General features: G+C 41.1%; 1 long non-coding RNA gene across 4 annotated transcripts in view; it reads left to right on the top strand.

The window, feature by feature from the left end:
* The window catches only part of LOC133383089 (uncharacterized), a 69,621-nt gene that overhangs the window by 13,782 nt on the left and 35,318 nt on the right, over positions 1-20,521 (top strand). For 2 of the 4 annotated variants that reach the window (XR_009762171.1, XR_009762169.1), the window contains exon 4: positions 4,057-4,162. The exons of the other annotated variants lie outside the window; for them this stretch is intronic. This is a non-coding gene — a long non-coding RNA (uncharacterized LOC133383089). The remainder of the gene's footprint in view (positions 1-4,056; positions 4,163-20,521) is intronic. 4 annotated transcript variants of the gene reach the window in all.

The raw sequence follows: 20,521 nt of genomic DNA, 5'->3' as shown, positions 1-20,521 counted from the left end.
TTTCTCTGTAAGTCTCATTGAGAATATTTTAGGGAGGGTCAGTGACCCACTGTCTTCATTTTAACCAGCTGATTTACAATAATTGCCTGGAAAAATGCCAGTGAGTATCGCTTAGCTGTGTGAGGAGTTTCTGACTGTCCTTGTCTTGTGTCTCTATAGCCAGGTGGGCAGCTGAGTGGAATTTAGAGCCATAACATACTAGGATTAAGCCAGGATAGTTGGTTTAGCTGTTACAAGAAACCATGGTTAATGCAAGGTGAGATTCACAAATCAACTTTAAACCATGGTAAGCTACAGAAAAACAGTTGGCTGGAGTAGTTTTTAACATACAAACAAACCATGGCTTAGCATCCACTATTCTTTCATCTCCTTTGCAAACAAGGCAGATGGGATGAGAAACTAATCTTATTTAGGTTAAACTTAAACTTTCTTGTAATATCCCCTCCCCCAGTGACTTATGATAAGGTCTTTCCACAAAATGTGCTATGTATTTCGTTTACCTGACTGGAGCAAATATAAGGGAATAAAAAGCAGGCAAATCATCTGGACTAATGCAACTTCACTCACTTAGTTTTAAAGCGGGGCAACCAAAAAAGTTGACCTCTAAATGATGTTGGCCCACAGCTGTCATCAGTCCTGGCAGGCATGGCCAATGATTGGGGCCAGTAGTCATCGTAGTTTAGTAACATCTGGAAGACACCATGTTGTCTGCCCTTAGATTAAGGCTAGTGCTATTGTAGTGACTGTCTTGGTGTGGTGGTAAAGAACATGGGCTGGGATATCTTTGGTTCAAATGACTCCTTGCTTAGGAACTTGTTAGGTGGCCTTACAGATGTCACTATGTCATTCTTGAGTTTTTGTCTGTAGTAAGGGAGTAGTGCTGGCCTGCCATGCAGGGTTCTTGTAAAGTTGATGAGTACACACTGAACGCTCAGGACTAGCATTCTATAAAACCGAGGATTAGATTTCCTTTGCCAACGAAATATAAAAATTGCTGAATTGCTTAGTGGAGAACTGAAGTAAGTATAAAGACATTACAGCTGGCAGTAATGTTGTTCTTCTTACACCTTTTAAATCTGTAGAAAGGGACAGATTTATGAGTTGGAGCACAGTTAGCAAACAGGCAATATTAGCCCAAAGATTGCCTTTTCTCCTCTTTTCGATAATAGTAATCGTAAGTGTGTTAACTGTCTGCTGTGTTAACTATTAAATCTATAGCTCCTGAAGTACTGTGGATTTGGTACACTTGCCTTATACTTAACCTTTGATTACTAGCTGATCTTCATTAAAAAAAAAAAGTGGAGTCTGTTGCGGCATTTTCCATGGAGTAGCAACAGGAGGAGGAGAGTTGGGAAGAGTCATCTCGATCAGCTTGCCTGGATCTAGTTGTAGGTTAATGATAAAGCAAAACAACTAAGGAATGTATATTGCTGTTGACAGTGAGCGGGTGTAAACATCCTCGACTGGAAGCTGTGAAGCTGAAGATAGGGCTTTCAGTCAGATGTTTGCAGCTGCTAGCTGCCACAGGCGTCAAACATTCAGGAACCTTAACATGCTCTAAAAAGAAAGAAAAAGTGCCTAGGTTACCTAAAAAAGTAGAACAATACATTCCAGGGGGCAGGGAAATGCATGGGAGGACACAAATAGAGTAAATAGCACCTGTCAAGGTAATGGAGTAGATATAAATGACTGGCAGTAATGTGGGTTTTCCGCAAGTTTGTGAACTGGGAAATTTCCCTGAAAATTTCCCTATGCAGTTTTTGTGTGCGTTTATAGGTGTGGATTGAAATAGTCACCCAATTTGCAGGTGGAAAATTGGAGGAAGCTGTTCCAGGGGCCACAGTTCAAACCCCCTCCCTTTGTCAGATGTAAGGGGTTTACTGTGGTGGTGATGGGGAGGGCTTTTAAACTTTTTCTGTAAAATCTTTTTTTTAAAAAGCCACCAGGTCTGTATGTCACCACCAGCAGGCATGGAACATAGGCTGCTCTCTCCTTTTAAATCACATAGTATGATTAATTGATCCCCCCCCGTTTGAAATCTGAGTAAAACTTTGAAACTGTTTTTATTGGAATACTGTGCTTTTATGTTTATTATGTAGACATTCTTCCTAGAATTAGTCACCTGAAAATTACTGCAGTTTTGAAACTATCCAGTTTTATTGGTGTAACATAGTGAATGGATACTAATTTCATTTTATATTTAATGGTGCAGTTTTTGACATGGGAACATTTTCCACCATATACCACTTGATAACGCTCACAAATCTTCCTCAAACCCTTTGCAAGGCATTGGATCAAAGCTACCTCTCTTGGCCTTCATAAGACAGTTTAGTCTGGCCAATTCAGAAATTGCATCCCTGCTGCTATGGTGATGGAACTATAGTTCCAAGGTCATCGATGGAGCATGTTGGCCAGTGGCCACCTTATTTTTTGGGTAGCCAGTGCTGTACTGCCAGACTGCTTTGTTGAGATGGGACATTCCTACCTAGGGATGTATAGATTAGTCTACTTCTAGTCTGTGTCACTTTTGCATGTGTTCACTCATAAATCAATATCACATTTTTGCATCAATGTGTAATTGTTTTTTTAAAAAATCCACACACTTGCATGTATCAAAACATGCATTTCTAAGAGTTGTATCCAATGTAGCACTACGTGAATGTTCTGTCATTGCAAGGATTTCTGCTCACACAAAATATTCACCCCTTCTCCTCCCCCATGTACTGTCTGAAACTGTTCTAGGACTTCCCTCGACCCTCTGAAACAGATTTGGGGAGGGTGAAGGACATGTGCCAGGGGAGGAGAGGGGGAAAGTCCTGTTGCGCAAGCAGAAATCCTTGCACTGATAGGATACATTAGTTGAATGCCTCCCTGTATGTGCATTTTTTCAAAATGCAAATTCAATACATTTTCATTCCTATTTAAGCCATAAACTGCATTGCCACATTCAGAGAAATTTGAAATCAAGTGGATTAGTCTACATTGTTGTTGTTTGTTGCATTTATATACCATCTTTCTGCCAAGGAACCCAAGGTGGTTTACAATTTAAAATATTAGAATAAACACGGTATTCACTTTAGTCTGGGAAGTGCATGTTAGCCTAGTTTGTATAGGAATTTGTAAGATCAAATTCTTCAAGCATCCCTACTCCTATTGCTGTTGTTGCAAGGTATACTCTGTTTTTTTTTAAAAAAAAAAATGATACTACACTTCAAAAAATGAATTCCAGGTGGATTGCAAATCGAGACATCATACAATATATCAAAGCATGTTATGTCTTGCTCCACAGTCTGGGAAGGGCCTTTGGACACTATTCCTACTAGAGGGGATAGAAAAGCCCTTTGCCTTGTGGTTGTTGGGCAGAGGGCAAAGGTAACGTTGCTGCCGTTCACACCTTTTTCAATTAAAAACAGGTGTTAAGTTGAAAATTAATTCCCTGCCAGACATATAGAGTACTGGATTCTATCTGAATTGACAGGCAGAAATGTTTAAAGCACCTTGCAAATAAGAACTTCAGAGGTTGTTGCCCTTCCGTGGGATGCTCCATTCCCACTCGAGAGGGAGAGAGCTGGGATAGGCAACCACCATTAGTCCTGTGCTGTAGTCCACAGTACAGTGCTAATATACCCTTTATCAGGCCTTATTATGGAGTCTCTTGAGAAGTGCGCCTTTCCGTGCATATGGAAGAAGAAAGCACTGTGCAAGGGTCTCCTTTCCAGTCTTGGGATGAGGAGCTCTAAAGCTGGAAGGGAAGGATCAGCCTTGTGCATGAAGCTGTACATGACAAATCTCAAACGACATCCACATTTTTGGACTCCACAGCAGCCTTTCCCAACCTTTGAGTCTCCAGATGTTGTTAGACTACACCTCCCATCAGCCTCAGCCAGCATGGCCAGTAGTTAGGAATGAAGGAAATTGTAGTCCAGCAAGATCTGGAGACCAAAGGTTGGGAAAGGTTGCTCTAGAGCCTTAAATGTAGGTACTGTCATGCAAAGAGATTACTTTGATTAGTGGCATCCTGACCTGTTTTAGCTTTGCTTTCTCCCCTTCCTACAGTTCCAAATGTAGAGATATCTGCATAATATATCTGATTCAACAGTCATTGTGCTGAAGATGGCTTACAGTTCCAGATACGTGATCACCTGGACTCTGGTGCACCACTGTGAGTGTGAGATTTAATAGGTGAAAAACTCTTAATTGGGTCAATTGGCTTTAAAAAGTAATACAGTGTTTTATTTCTTTATTGGGCAGAATGGTTCAGAAACACTTCCTCTAATAGCATACTTGGGTGTTGAGTGCTAAAATAGAAATAGAGCTAAATCAGGGCCACTGAGAAACATGCTCAGGGAAACCCTGTAGTATTTGCAGAACCACAAGAACCCTAAAACAGCCTAACGGGGATTGAGCACAATCAGTAGCCACAAAATTGTGGGTTTTAGTGTGTGTGTGTGGGGGGAACTGAAGGGAGTGCGTGGGGTAGAATGCCCACTTCAACATCTTATAGTTTCCTGAAAGAGGGAAGTGTTGCTTGTTTAGAATCCTAAATAGAAACATGCCTGGCATGAGTGTTGAGGACAGACAACGTTTTGTTTACCCCATATTTGTTATAAAAATAAAATAAATCTTGCTGTTCTCTGCACTGCTACCTAGTTTCTTAGTTGTCTTACGTGTGAGAACAAAGGAGGCGATAACTGATTTGTGCATTGAATCACAGATAGTTTAAGCAAAATGTCCAGACAAATGAGTGAGTAGTTAAAACCCATCTAAGAGTCTAGTCTGCATTCTGTCTCCAGCTGCTTTGATTTCTGTCATGTAGTTGGGGCTTGCCGTTTTCATCCATGTGCACTCTGGATCTTGACTAGACCACTCTGAGACATATGTTCCATATTAATAAATTATTAACATTGTAAAGTGCTCTGCACACTCTGAAGTACTATCATGCCATCAATTCCTTTGTCATTCTGAAAAGGCAGAGTTTTTTTACAAAATTATTCCTGCTTTACATTGTGGGAGCCATAGTGAAAAGAGGCTATTGTGTTTTGTATGTTTAAAGTATAAATTCCTAGAAGGAAAGCATGATGTAATTTCTGGCAGGCCAGGTGTCTATTTTTATCACTGTTTTTCTGTGTTTACTCTTAATGTCTGAAAAGATTGGCTTTTGTCTGACAATGGAAAGCACTTCTTGTGGTCTTGAGTTTTGGAAGCTGGCAAGAATTAATAGAAATGGAGAAACTACTGTGAAAATGCCATGTCTCATGTTTTGCTTTTGAAACACCTCTGTTTCCATAACATAACAGAGGCACATGTTACCAAATTCTTCTAAGCTACATAGGAAGTGGATTGGACTGTGAAAGACCAACCAAAATTGTGTTTTCATTTTGACAAATTTGTAGGGCAGTACAATATCTCAGAGAGGAGGTCAGGTCTCCTGCTCCCCTGGTGCATTCACTATAGCTGCCCAATTTCTCTGCTTTTTAAAGTTTGATAGAAATATCTGTTGGCTATAGGTACGTTCTTAAACAGCAATTTTTTTTGCCTATTAGTGAATAAAATATCTACAGCCAGCTCAAATGCACCATTAAACTTTTAATTAGAAATACACACTATCTTGCAAAGAAGCGTCAGCATTTAAAGTACTATCTTAAAGTGGGAACCCCATCAAAGAAAAGTATTCCACCTCTGCTTGGTCACAAACAATAGTAAAACTAAAATCCGTTGTTTTCATTATTTATTATTATATTTACATCTCACCTTTCCTCCAAGGAGCTCAAGGTGGTATACATGGTTCTCTTCCCTCTCCATGATATCCTCACAACAATCCTATGAGGTAGGTTAGGCTGAAAGACTGTGGCAGGCTTCATTGCTGAGTGGGGACTTGAACCCTGATTCCCCAGGTACTAGTCCAGCACTTTAACTACACTGACTCTCATTTTGTTAGGCCAACCAAAATTCCACAAAATAGTGTGCAAGCTTTTGAGTTCTCTGGAACTTTTCGCTAGGCTAGAATCTAACCTGTGTTCTCTCCATGGCTGCATATGTGCCTGCTGAGGCATTCCTTGGTGCCAACAGGGTCTCCCCACACTGAAATTAGTCTCGAAAGAAGTATTCTATTGTAACCAATAGAATAAGTTATGTGGGGGGGTAGTGGTGCCCACAGCACTTTATCCAGTATAAATGTGCCCACAGGCCCAGAAAGGTTGGCAACCCTTGGGCTGAGTGGTATACAAAGTGGGAAAGTGGGGAGGGGAGAGAGGAAAAAAAACTGATGTTGAATCCATCAAGTCTGTATCTGTTAAGTGTCTCAAGATGGAATGTGGAAGGAGGTAACAGACATTAAAGTGAGGCTCTGTGAGGGGTTGTACAGTGGAAGCTTGTTATAACGCAGCTTGCTGTACTGCAGATTTGAATATACTGCGGTCCCCCAAGTAAAACACTGTATACAGTAAGCAGCTTTTGTTATAATGCAGAACCCCTTTAATGCAGGTGCATCCTTTGTCCCCTGACCCCCACATTATGATGAGCTTTCACTGTACATGTTTCAGGTTGCACCAAAACATGCTGGGAAGCAGAAGCATACAATGACCGATTCCCCATCTGGGGCAATAAAAAAGCCAGTTTTTATCTAGGTCTGTTTTCATCCTGAAGCTCCTGCTCCACTATACGACTGTCTCTTGCCTTTGGCTGTGCTGGGTGGGGCTGATGGGAGCTGGAGGTATCAGAGGTTCTCTACCCCTATCTTACAATGCCCACTTGTTTGAAAAACCCCAAAGGTAGATAATCTTGAAATCTTGATGGAATGTTAACCTTCCTGTAAATCCATTTTTTCTCTTCTGTCATTGGAGAAAAACAAAATGAAGAATTGTGATCTTCCTTCCTGTCATTGTTTAAACGTTTGTGGATTGTCTACATCCCTCCTTCTCCTTTTAGCCTAGAAAATAAACATAGTTAGGTTCTTTGAGGCTTTTCACTGTGGTGTTCACTGTTGTTCTGATATGTTGCTTGCTAAAACAATTATTCTACCTTGTATGCCTGTATTTGGCAATTCTTCCCTATGTGTCAACCACACTTAAATTGGTGTTGATATTCCTTTTATTTTCAAAGGTCAGGGATGAGTGCTTATTGTTATGCACTTAAAGTGACGGCAGCCATGTGGGAGAGAGGTATCAGCGGGCTTGGGAGAACCCCAAGGTTTGCAGAAGTAGAACAAAAATATTTATGGAAAAAAACCTAAGGGGGAGCCAGTCTCCATCTTCAAAACAGCCTAGTGAGTGGAGCATACTCAGTGGCTACAGAATGCTGAGTAAAGGAGGGGGAAAGTAAAATACAGGGGTGGGGTGGGGTGGGGAAATGGGACCTTGAATAGGAACACACCACGCTGCAAACTTCTGTTTATTTAGAAAATATATACACTGCTTATTAAAACATATTTCTAAGCAGTTTACATAAAACATTTTGTTTCATGTAATGAAACAAATATGTTGCAGGTTCTTCTTGTTCACTCTGTTAGGTTTGGTGTTCCACTACAGAACACTGAATGAGTCACCTTGAGTATTGGCAATCCCTACAAGTTTTGTATAGTGTATTTCCTCATTTCTGCATATAGGATATTTGAACAGCACCAGGCCAGCTATGACTACTCTGACACTAACTATGACATATTTAGAATGATGCTAAATATTCCTTGTATTGATACTTACCAATATGAGGCCATTTGTGTCTTCTCTATGTAAAAAGGGAAATAGATTGCCTTCAAGTCGATACGGACTTATGGTGACCCTATAAATAGGGTTTTCATGGTAAGCAGCATTCAGAGGGGTGTTAGCATTGCCTCCCTCTGAGGCTAGTCCTAGGGCCTGCTCAACTTGCCACAGCTGTGCAAGCCAGCCCCTTCCTTGTCTGCAACTGCCAGCTGGGGGGTAACTGGGCTCCTTGGGACTATGCAGCTTGCCCACGGCTGCACAAATGGCAGGGCACGTAAACCCTGAGCCACTCACTGTGGGGGTGATCTTTAGCTGGCCCTTGACACCCAGGAGACATGAGCAGGGATTTGAACTCACAGACTCTGGACTCCCAGCCAGGCTCTCCTCCCCACTGTGCTATACCAGCTGTCTTCTCTGTGTAGGATTGTTCAAAAACTTGCATAGCTATCTTAGACAAGTTTCTTTTGTCTAAGACACCATGTTTGACTGTGTAAAAAGCCACTCTGAAGTTCGGGGGGAAGACGGAAGACGATGGTTGGTCTTTGATGATTCATTAGACTCATCCATTCTCTTTCCCTCATTTTACAAAGGTAGTCAATATATTTGCTCTTCAGTATTCATGGGTCACATCAGTTTTCCATGAATCACTATCAGATCTGTGATTTGTCTGCTAAATTCTTTTAGGGGTTTTTTTTGTGCTATTTGAATGCAAGCAATTTGGGACAGCTATTTTTAACAATATCTTTCAGAGAATTCCATTTTGAACTGCAAATGGCAAAGCTCTGAAGTGCCAAGCATCTGTGACTTCAATTGAATTCCTGTACAATTTACTAAGTGAATGCTGAATTAAAATACTGCGTTTTTAGAAACTCTTTGGACTAAATTCCTTTTTATCACACTTAACAAATACTATAGTGTCTTGAGCCTTTTCCCCCAAATGCAAAGCTTTTTTAGGAAGGAGTGGAGGGTTTCTTTTTTCTAAAACAGATTACTGGTTGGATATGTTGAATTGCAGGATGAAGTTATTGTACATAGCCATGCTTCCTTACCCCACAACCAAAAGCTGTAAAACAAGCAAGTGTCCTAGCTGAATCCATAAATAGATTGTTGGCTGACAATCTGTTTGTAAAGTATCTTTACTTCTTGTGTCCTTAAGATTCAGCAGCTGTTAATGGGATTATATAGTTCAATGTCTAATGCAATAATAGGTCTTAAATGAGCAGAGTCACTATTTTCCCCAGAGAGATAGAGGCAGACTTACTGCTCTTTTGAAACTACTGCAGTTAACATTTTCCCAGTTATTTGCAAAGTGTATCAGCACTGCAATGAATATGTTCAAATGGCCCATGCTGTGAGTTATTGTGTATCATGAACCATGCCAGAAGTTGTGATATGCATCATATACTGGACAATGCTTTCCACCAATTCCACATTGCAGCAGTTTACCAAAAGTGTTGTTTAATGGTATTGTTAGTATTTGATAATATGTAGCTAAACTTGTAGGAACTGCATTTTTGAGAATTCAAGCCTTTTCCCTGTCATCGGTAAGAGACAATTCCATATCCACCAATTAAACCCAGTTGTGCAGTTTTTACAGAAGTATGCAAAACATCAATTGTTCCCATCAATTGTTTTCCCCTACACATTGTTCCAGTTGTACAACTTGTGCTAACACAACTTAGCCTCCGAGTATAGAATTCTGTGTCTCTTCAACATAAGTCATGTTACTTGCTAGGAACAGAATCATTGTGTCCATCCTTCCAAAATGAATCTTCACCTGATTTTTAATAAAGCAGCCCAGGTTATTTATGTCTCTGACTGTTATTTTCCTGTTAGTTTTGATAAAGGTCATTATGCATAGTGGTGGATATAATATGCTTCATACCTTCCTGTTGACTTATATCTGGGACAAAGGTATTGGAGTCGTCCATTTGTACTGGATAGATAGAGGTGCACTCCCATGAAGGACCCAGTCCACAGATTTGGGCATAGGAGGGAAGCAGATGAACCATAATCCCCAGATTCCCAACTTTCTTTTCTTTCTGTCTCCTTTATTAAGTAAGTTTATAGCATTGGTAGAATTCGAGCTGTGAGCAAAACGTGCAAGCATTGTTTTTATTTGTTTAGTGAGAAACTAGTTTGCTCCCACCTTTCAGCATTTTTTTAGCTGATGAATGAAGTCATAGCTGTGATTGACATTTAGGAATGCAGATCTAGCCAATTAGATAAAGAGAAGGCTAGTGTGAAACACCCATTAACTAGACTCTTGCTTTGTTTTTGAAGCTTTTTCTGCTGGTCTCACAGTAGAGAGAAGTGATTGCTGCTCTGTAGGAAACAATTCAGGGATCCAGAATTTTAGGGTACCTTTGCTGGGAAGCAGTGGGTGGTATTCAGTGCTAGTCCTAATCAGAATAAACATATTGAAATTTAATAGGCATGACCAATTTAGGTTTATTAAGTGGGTCTACTCTAAGTCGGACTTAATTGAATATAGCCCAATGTGTCCACTAAAAAACAAAAGGTAGCAGCAAATACAAAATTTCATGAACTTTCTAACTCGAGTCTTACTTCATATATTTTTTCCTGAGTTCATAAAATGCAAATAAAGCCAATCATTATTATGCCTATATTATAGGGGGCGAGGCAGTGGCTGAGAGAGCATAGGTTACATCAGCCCTACAAAGTACCTTTGTTACCTCCATTTTGCTGGGTAGGTGGTTAGAGTTAGAGTAGTGTATGACAATCCTGAAGTCCAGTGTTGTTATCCTGGAGTCTTGGGTGGTATTTTTTTAAAGTGGTATGGGGGGCTTTGATGTAACAGCAGCCCACTTAATTGAGGATTGAAGGGAGTGAAAGGAGCCAAGGAAAGAACTGAAGCAGAAAGATGTTGCTGGGATGCCAAGTCCACTGAGAAATAATGGTCAGGGTAGCCCTGGGACACAAGTTTCTCAGAGGCCAGGTCTATCCAGGGCCTGCCACCATTCAGTCACCAGATCTACCAGATGGTAGGCTTGTTTGCTGATGCTGGGTATGTATGCTTGTTTTTTGTTTGTTTGGAGTATTCTCTTCCCCACCCCCTTGTCAGAAAAATTCCTGGCAGTTGTGGTTAGATTTTTTTTTTTACCAACTTAGGGGTGTAGCTGGCGCTCTAGCTTATCTAGACAGGTCTGGGCTAGCAGTGGTTCCCAATCTTTATGACTACAGGACCCTCTTTGTAAGTTCAAAAATTTTTGTGACCCCTCCCACTAATTGTGATTTTAGTCTCTGTTAATTGAAAACAATGGTGCATGGCAAAATCACGTCTCCAAATATCCCTTTCCATACAAAGCTCCCTGCACACAGGGCGGTGTTGCTTTCTTTTCTTAATGCAAAGGTCCTGTCAAATTGGAATTCCCCTTCCCCCCCACACACAGATGTACAGTCCTGTCTCCCAACACCAGCGGGTTACAGTGTTGGGCTGAGATTCATGTTCAAATCCCCGTCCAGCCATGAAGCCCATTGGGTAACCTTGGACCAGACACAGTCTCTCAGCCTGACCTATCTCACAGAGCTGGTGTGAGGATAAAATGGAAAGGGGAGGGAACCATGTGCACCACCTTGAACAACTTGGAGGGAAGGTGGGATATAAATCCAATAATAAATAAATAAATAAAAAACACTTCAGCTGCAGTATGTGGACCCCAGCCTTAGCCAACTTGCTGACCTTTTTAGGAATGATAATGATAATCAAAGTGTAGCAATGTGGTAGTGGTGGGGATAGATTGTGAAGACAAAATGGTGGATAGGTTGAGGAGGGGGTTAGTGCTTTTAGGCCTTGGGATGGTCATCAGAACTGATGACTTGGTTAGTGTGCATTTGGGGAATGAGAGTGGAGCAGAAGACAGATCAGCGCATGCACACAAACACACCTGCCTCTCCTGCAAGCATCTGCAGGTGTGCATGCATTTGGGCATGAGGGAGGGGGAAGCCCTCAACTGCTGCAGCATCTTGGGAGAGAGAGATTGGGGGGCGGAGTGTAGGTGGAAGAAAGGTGGGATGCCGGCACACACACTTAGCCTCAGAGATGGGAGACAAGCAAGTCCTGAGCTTTCTCACTGCTCCTTGGTTCTGTCTGGGCCAAAGGTGAGATCTGGGAGGCCTCGCAAATATTAATGATTTTTAAAAGGAGTTGGCAGCGAAGCAGGAGCCAAGAAAGGAAAGCAGGCTGGCTGCCAGGAAGGAAAGGGGAAAGCAGGCTTTCCTTGCAGCCTTGTTTCTTTTTGCTTCATGAAAAGCTATCTCCTGTCATTCAAAGTAAGGGCATCAACAACAGCAGCAGTGCAAGGAGGCAGGAGTCGGCGATAGTAATCCCCTCTTCTTCCTGGTAGCTCCACTCCTTTGGCATCTGCCACATGTTTTGTAGGCACATGCCTGTGCTCGGCGCACCTGAAAAATGCTCTGGTGCTTCAGCAAAAGTCTACCCCTCTCGTTTGGAGCAAGGGGGAGGTGCCATCTGCTGTGGCAGTGGGGAGCAGATAGCGTCCAGGGAGTGAAGAGGGTTTTTTTTAAAAAAATTAATAGTTCATTTCTTTAATGTTCACTGCCCCCTCTGGATTACCTCATGGATCCCAGGTTGGGAACCACTGGTCTAGCCTCTGTTACTCATGAATTGGTAACATCCAGAACAGACCAGTGTGGTAAATCTGTGAGGGGCTGCCTTTGTAGACAGTTCAAAAATTTCCACTGTAGCCAGATGAAGTTGGTGGGGACCAGGTGGGGACCAAGTGGTCTGAACATGCAATACCTTTATTTTACCACTAGGACTAATTGCCAGTGTTTCTTTTTTTCTTACTCTTTAAAAAGTGTGTTTCTTATTCAACAGAAAAGGAACGAAAGGAAAAGATAAATAAACATAAAACAAACAAAATATATGCATTCAGGTGACCCATTCATTATTTGAAAAACCTAGCCATAAAAAAGGCAAAAGTGCAGGACCTCAGGTGTGCTTTAAAAACCCATTTGTTTTGAGTAGATTTTTCTTATTGGTCTTCTATTGCTTCTGGTTTGGAATTGTGTCTGAGGAATTTTTATATAAATGCCTTTGTAGAATGAACCTGGCCTATCTATTGGTTTGAAGCTGCTGTTTCAAATTTACTTTTGAATTCATTTTTTAAAATGTTTTATGATGATTTTACGTAAGCTGCTTTGTGAGCAGTGTCATAAGTTATCCGGAAATTTTTCCCATGCAAATTAGGGTAATTTTTCAGTTTGCATCAGAAAATTTATTGATACCCAATTAAACTTATTCAGCATGTTTACTTTTCTTGTGTTTAGTAAATAAAACAAAAAGTCTAACTGTTAATCTTGTTAAATAGTTATTTCATTTACTTAGCAAAATGTATATACCGCTTGATTGTAGTAAAACCCTTAAAGCAGTTTACAAAAAAATGGCAAATTGTATCTGTTCATTGTTGGTAATGAACTTATGGTACAGAACGTTTGTTATTGCGGAAAAATAAAGCACTGGAAAATATTTCACCCTACATCACTGCTTGTGAGAGCTATGTCCTAAAAGGCAGCCTACAAATAGCCTGGTCTCATGTTGGTGGTGTTAAACACCAGGCCTGTCCAGAACATCTGTCATCCAGAGTTGATCATGGGTGAGGGCCCCCCACCTGGCCTGCATAATCAAGATCTGGGCAGATGAGCTGAGTGGTCTATGTTGACCCAGCTGTGTCCATCCAGGCACTCAGTGCAACTCCAGTCCAAGTCAGAGGGGCAAGGTGTGGGTAGGAGTTTGCAGTTGTCCATAATCCTGTGTGCCAGGAGACCAATCTGCGCTATGTTTGGGTTTGGGCAGTTGTTCATGGTGTTGGGCCAGAGGGACTCATTGGGGATGTTACCGCACTGCCCATTGCACTGCATTGCAACTTCCCTGACCGAGCTGTTCAAGGTAGGCTCAAAGGAAGAGTAGAAACAAGTAGTACCGAATTGTGGGAATGGCATCAGGAAGGCTAAAGCTGAGAATGAGCTGAAGTAAGCAAGGGATGCTACAAGCAACAAAAAGACTTTCTTTGGGTACATCCATAGTTAAAGACAGAGGAAATAATTGGTGTTACTGCTACTCAATGAGGATGGCAAAATGACTACAGATGACAAAGAAAAGGCAGAAGTGGTCAATTCCTACTTTGGTTCAGTCTTCTTCCAAAAGAGGATCTATGATCCTCATGGGAAACATGAAGTTGAAGGGGCAGAATTGCAGCTTGAGACTGATTGACAAATGGTTAAGGAATACCTAATTACTCAGAATGAGTTCAAATCTTGAGGGCCCAATGAACTGCATCCTAGACTAATAAAGGAACTGACTAAAGTACTCTTGGAATGACTGTCTATTATCTTTGCAAAATTGTGAAGGATGCGTGAAATGTTGGATATGTACTGCCTTCAAGTCGATTCCGACTTATGGCGACCCTAGGAATAAGGTTTTCATGAGGCTGAGAGGCAATGACTGGCCCAAGGTCACCCAGTGAGCTTCATGGCTATGTGGGGATTCGAACCCTCGTGTCGCAGGTCGTAGTACAGCACCTTAACCACTGACTGGAGGAGGACTAATCTTGTCCCTGTCTTCAAAAAGGAGGAACCTGGGAACTATAGACAAGTCAGCCTGACATCAATCCTTGGAAAAATTCTGAAGCAGATTATAAAGCAGTCAGTCTGTAAGCACCTTGAAAACAATGCAGTGATTACTAGAAGCCAACATGGATTTGTCAAGAACAAATCCTGCTGGACTAATCTTATCTCATTTTTTGATTGGGTCCTTCCTGGTAAACTGTCGGAATGCTATGGACATAATATATATCAACTTCAGCAAAGCTTTTGACAAAGTGCCCTATGATATTCTTATTAGCAAGCTAGCTAAATAATGGGCTGGATGGAACAACTGTCATGTGGATCCACAGGTGGCTACAGAATCACACTCAAAGAGTTCTTATCAGTGGTTCCTTCTCAAACTAGGGAAGGTAACGAGCATGGTACCACAGGGCTCAGTCTTGGGCTCAGTGCTCTTCAACATTTTTATTAATGACTTGAATGAGGAGGTGCAGGGAAAACCGATTTGCAGATGATACAAAATTGGGCTAGCTAATAACTCTAGAAGACAAACAAAATTCAGAATGATCTTGATAGGGTGGAGCATTACACTGAAAACAACAAGGATAAGTGAAAAGTTCTACACCTAGGGGAAAAAACCCAAATGCACAGTTATAAGATGGGGATACTTTGCTCAGCAATACTGCATGCGAGAATGATCTTGGAATTATTGATCACAAGATGAATATAAGCCAACAGTGCAATGTGGCTGCAGAAAAGGCCAACACTATTTTAGGCTGGAGGGCTACAAGGATAATCAGGGGACTGGAAATAGCCCTATGAGGAGAGACTGAAAGAACTGGGCATGTTTAGCCTTGAGAAGAGAAGACGGGAGATACAAAGTACTTGTAAGGTTGTCACACAGAGGAGGGTCAAGATCTCTTCTTGATCATCCCAGATTGCAGGACACAGAAAAATAGGCCCAAGTTACAGGAAGTCAGATTTTGACTAAACATGAGGAAAAACCTGCTAACTGTTAGACTGGTATGACAATGGAATCGATTACCTAGGGAGGTAGTGGGCTCTCCAACACTGGAGGCTTTCAAGAGGCAGCTGGACAGCCATCTGTCAGGTATGTTTAATTTGGATTCCTGAAGAGGGTTGGACTCGATGGCCTTATAGGCCCCTCTACAGTGGTATTTTGGGACTTCAACATTCATGCTAAGGCTGCCTCCAATGGGCCTGCTCAGGCCTTCATGACACCCATGTGGCTGTTTCAATACATTGACCTGACACACATGGCCAGACACCTACTTGACCTATCTTTGTTATAGAGCACACTGGAAATGCTTTATTGATTGGAGGACTCATTATGAGCCATTTTTCATGGACTGATCACCTGCTGATGAGGTTTAGGCTGAACATGGCTACTCCACTTTGCAGAGGTGGGCACCCATTGAGATGGTGTACTCACAGAGACTTAAGGAATCTGATGGATTGGGACTTCCGGGAAGGGTGACTTCGCTTGTGCCTGCTTTTGAGACGGGCTCCCGCCTCAAAAGAAGCTTATTCAGATATAAATCAGTCAGAACATTTTTTTTTGACTGATGAAATTTCTCCCGGGCAGGGAGAAACGTAGAGATCAACCTCAAAAGCCTGTTTTTGTTGGGAGGACCGGATTTCATTAATTTATGAGAAAAGGTCCAGCCAGCAATGCCGGACGGACTTCCGAACAAGCTCTATCTGATTAATGCGATACGTTTATCTTTTCTTCAAAGAGAAAATGGACTAACAGGCAAGCACCCTTCTTTCTGTTATTTTTTTTACTTGGTTTAAATTGTTGCAGCAAAAAGAGATTTGTCAAATGAATCAGCTTTAAAGAACTTCTGGGTGAGCTATAACTCTTCTCTGTTATTCACGAAATTAACAGCTTATCTCTGTTTCTATTGCAAAAAGCTGTCCTGGAAGTGCATTCTAAAGATATAAACAGAAGAGGGATTTCTATTCCGAGGAACATTATATTGTCTGGGACTATTCTCTTTTTGGTCTATTTGATTTTGACGAATATGCTTCTTCATGACGCCACTAACTGTTTTGATGCTGGGAACTAAATTTGTTTTGTATTCTTGAACATAGAGAGATAAGGCAGGCTGCTCTGTTTATACTGTGATGTCATCAAGCCTGGAATATTAACCCAATTGTTGCTGAAATAAGAAGTGGTTCTTCTTTATTTTTGTTTTGTTTTGTTTTTGTGGTTTTAAAAATGGCAATCAAGAAAGTGGCTGAGAATCTGGAAGTAATTATGTTTCAGAAAATAATGGATGAGATTGAGATAACGAAACAAACCCTGCGACAGGGCAGTAAGGAGCTGAAAATTGAACTGAGGAAAATGACGCAGGAGCTTAAAGAAATAGGGGATCCTGTGAGAGAGGAGAATGAGATCAGAGATGAGAAAAGAAAAAATAAAGGGAAGATACAAGCCCTGGAGATTGGAACAAATGTGGAATTGGAAAAAGATCTGGAGTTTATGGATATTAGAAATAAAATCTACTGTTTGGAATTTAACGTTATCTCTGAAGAAATTAATGAAGATATTAGAGATAAAGTTATCAATGGCTTGGATAATCTTCTGGACTGGAATGACGTGATGGAGCTTGATATAGAGAAAATCTATGGAATTAACTGCAGCCATGTGACAATGGAAAAACTCTCAAGAGATGAGCCAGTGCATTTTGTAAAAAAGAAGAACACAGATATGACTTTACAACAATATTTCAGCAACTTATTCAGAATTGATGGCAAGAAAATATTTGGGATAGAGGAAATTCCCATCAGACTCTTATTATATGACTATGGCTATGACAGCAAGATTATTATGGAATACTGATAATGGAAGATTGGACACTGAAATTACTGGACTTAACAGGACTATTGAAGATGGAAGATGGAATTAATATGGATAATGGAATAATGGCTATCGAAATTATTGGACCTAACAGATTTTGATGAGATGGATTAATCGATATGTTTATTTGGACTATGGTTATGACAATAAGATTATTATTATTATTATTAACGAGATGGATTAATCGACATGTTTATTTGGAGAAAAATTGATAGATATATTTCTTAAAGAATTGAAACCTCTCTTTGACTTTTTGTGGAAAGAATAAAGTAATGTTTATGAGATTTGATGATTAATTAAGAAAACTACTGGAGGAAAGTGATTTTATAATATAATTTAAGAGACAGGATTGTTATATATTGTAGACCTACAACTGATTTGATCTGTGACAAATGGGAAGTCAACATTTTATTTTTTTGTTTAATCATTTTTGTTTTGTTTTGTTTTTTGTCTTTGAATGTTTTATGATTTTGTTTTGTATGTTTTATGAAAATTTGAATAAAAAATTATTGTAAAAAAAAAGGAATCTGATGGATTGATGAATGCTCTGGGGCATTTTTCAGCTGACATGGCTGGTACCTCTCTCAAGACTCTAGTCTAGACACTATGGAATGGTGAGATGCATAGAACCATTTACATGATTGCTCATGAGTGCATTTGCTGTTGCTGTGGAGCCCACAGGTTGCCTTGGTACTTTAGTGAATGAGAATGCATCGTCATACCTACCATGTGGCAGGGAAGTAAGTCTGCTTCATCACCGCTTTCGTGTCCGCAAGTAGTTATCTGAGAGAACTCTTCTGAGTGGTGAATAGGCTCTTGTCATCTAGCTAAGAGTGTTGCTCTTACACCCTTGGCAACTTGCTGTGACAAACTTCAATGGTTAGAAGTGCCTATTTCCAGCTCTAGCTGATTTGCCACCTGTGACACTTTTGGACAGACATGACGGCCACTATACTCTGTGTTCTGGCGACTTCTAGATTGGACTACACAATATGCTTTAATATAGAGCTGCTCTTGAAGATTGATTGGAAGCTGCAACTTGGTCCAGAATACAGCGGCCAGCTTATTGGCCAAGTTAAATTAGAACTCACCACTCCTTTTCTAAAGTAGCTGCACTGGTTGCCCATGTATTCCAAGCCCAAACTCAAGGTGCTCATAGAGCTGTTTAAACCTCTACACAACCTGGGGCCCCAAATAGCTAAAAGACCACCTCCTTCCCTACAGACCTTCACAGGTGTTAAGACTGTCAGAGACCCTCCTGGTAGCTCCACCACCCTCAGCGATATGAGGAATGGCATCATGGGAGAAGACTTTTTCTTCCGTATCCCCAGAATTGTGGAGTTCCCTGTAAACAGTTTTTGTCATATGTTGATGAGGCACATCTTTACTTTGGCTCTTGACAGTAGAATGTTATTTTTGTGACCTGTCTAGGAACAGTGCATATTTCTCCTCTTCTTTGTATTAAACTCTATGCCATGTACACAATTTTATTATGTTGGGAGTAAAAAAAAGATACAATTGAGAAATTGAATACAAACATTTATTTGTTTTGTTTATCATAGAATAGTAGACTTGGAAAGGGCCTATAAGGCCATCAAGTCCAACCCCCTGCGCAATGCAGAAATCCAAATCAAAGCATTCCCAACAGATGGCTGTCCAGCTGCTGCTTGAATGCCTCCAGTGTCTGAGAGCCCACTACCTAACTAGGCAATTGGTTCCATTGTCGTATGGCTCTAACAGTTAGGAAGTTTGTACCTTTTCTTCAAAGAGTTCAGTGTGGCGAACATGGTTCTCCCTCTCCTCATTTAACCCTCACAACAACCCTGTGAGGTAGGTTAGGCTGCGAGGCTGTGACTGGCCCAAGGTCACCCAGTAGGTTTCATGGGTGTGTAGGGATTTGAACCCCTGGGTCCTAGTCCAGCACTCTAACCACTACACTACACTACACACTGAACATTTTCTTGTAAAAATACTCTGAATTTTCATGTTAGCAACTATAGAAGGTCCATAAATGTGACACTTACTCCCTTGCTTGCTAACGTAAAGGTACATAGCTTCTCCCATGCATGAAGAGCAAAAATTCAATTTTTATAGCTCCTTGGCCTCCCTCTAAATGTAGCATTGCATTCCTTTGACATTGCATAGAAGGGATTTTTGTATGTGCACTGAATAGATTGATGATGCATATGATTTTATAGTGATTAAAATATCTTAATCTACATGGTGTGGTGTCTTTTCTTGGTATGGCTCACTTATTTTCAAGTATCACTTCTCTGAAGCTGTCATGAGTGAGGATTGCTGTCTTTGTAAACAGTATTTGGGCAGTTGGCTCCTTTTAATTGTTTGCTCAGAGAACTGGCTGGGCAACTCCCTTCCAGCAGAGGAAATGGGTTGATGAATTCAAACTTGACACAAGATTTTGCATATCCAGAAAAGCTATATCCTCCACAAGTGGAAAAATAACTTGGATTCCAGCCACACAAAGGACTTAGACTCCAGCCACATGATACTCATTGTGTTTTTACCAAATGGGAGAAGACACACGTTGCTAGCCCACTTTATCCATAAGTATCTAGACAGTAAAAACTAAAAGACAAAACCAGACGGCTTCTTACTGCATGCAAATATTGTGGTGCAACTCTCCCTGTCATTTTAAGATTGCCCAGTGTCTCTACCCCTCCTTTATGAAAGGGGGGGGAGTTCACGTTCCAATTCCCACAAGTTCCCAATACACAAGTTAAGGAAAGATTGCCCCATCTCCCAACGCAATAAGTGGCTGTCTTCCAATTGGCTGAGCTTAGCAACCTGCCACTCAAAGCCACCTGGGCACAAAAGACCATAAATACCAATAGAGTCCCTGTATTAACCCCCTTACTCTGCAGCTGATGCCAGACGTTGCCAGTGCCAGAGATTACCATTGAGAGCAAGCTTTGCTATGTTTGTTTTGCCTAGTGTAGGAACAGTTAGGCTAATATTTTGGTGTAGCGTTTTATTTTCACTTTGATGATGCATACTCCCTGTTTCTTCCCCCTTTCCCTGTTTTATGTATGTACTGCTGTTGAATAAACAGCTTAATGGGATTTCTAGGCTATACTGGTTTCTAGACACACTCATGGGCTGGTGGTTCCCTTCTTCCTTGCCCCAGCACTGCTAGATCTTTGTAAGTTATGCTACAGTTGTGGCTGGCTGGGGGATAAGGAAGACAGGCTGAAGTTGTCGAACAGGAAACTGTCAGCTGTGTGTTCTCCTACTCCTAAGTAGACCACCACAAGGGCAGTGGGAATCCTGCATTCCTTGACTTAGGCAATAGATATGTGGGTGATGGCAAGCAGATAGAGAAATAGGACTG

This window comes from Rhineura floridana, chromosome 4, assembly GCF_030035675.1.
Source record: "Rhineura floridana isolate rRhiFlo1 chromosome 4, rRhiFlo1.hap2, whole genome shotgun sequence".
NCBI classification, from domain to species: Eukaryota; Metazoa; Chordata; class Lepidosauria; order Squamata; family Rhineuridae; genus Rhineura; species Rhineura floridana.
This window is presented reverse-complemented; position numbering and strand designations above follow the sequence as displayed.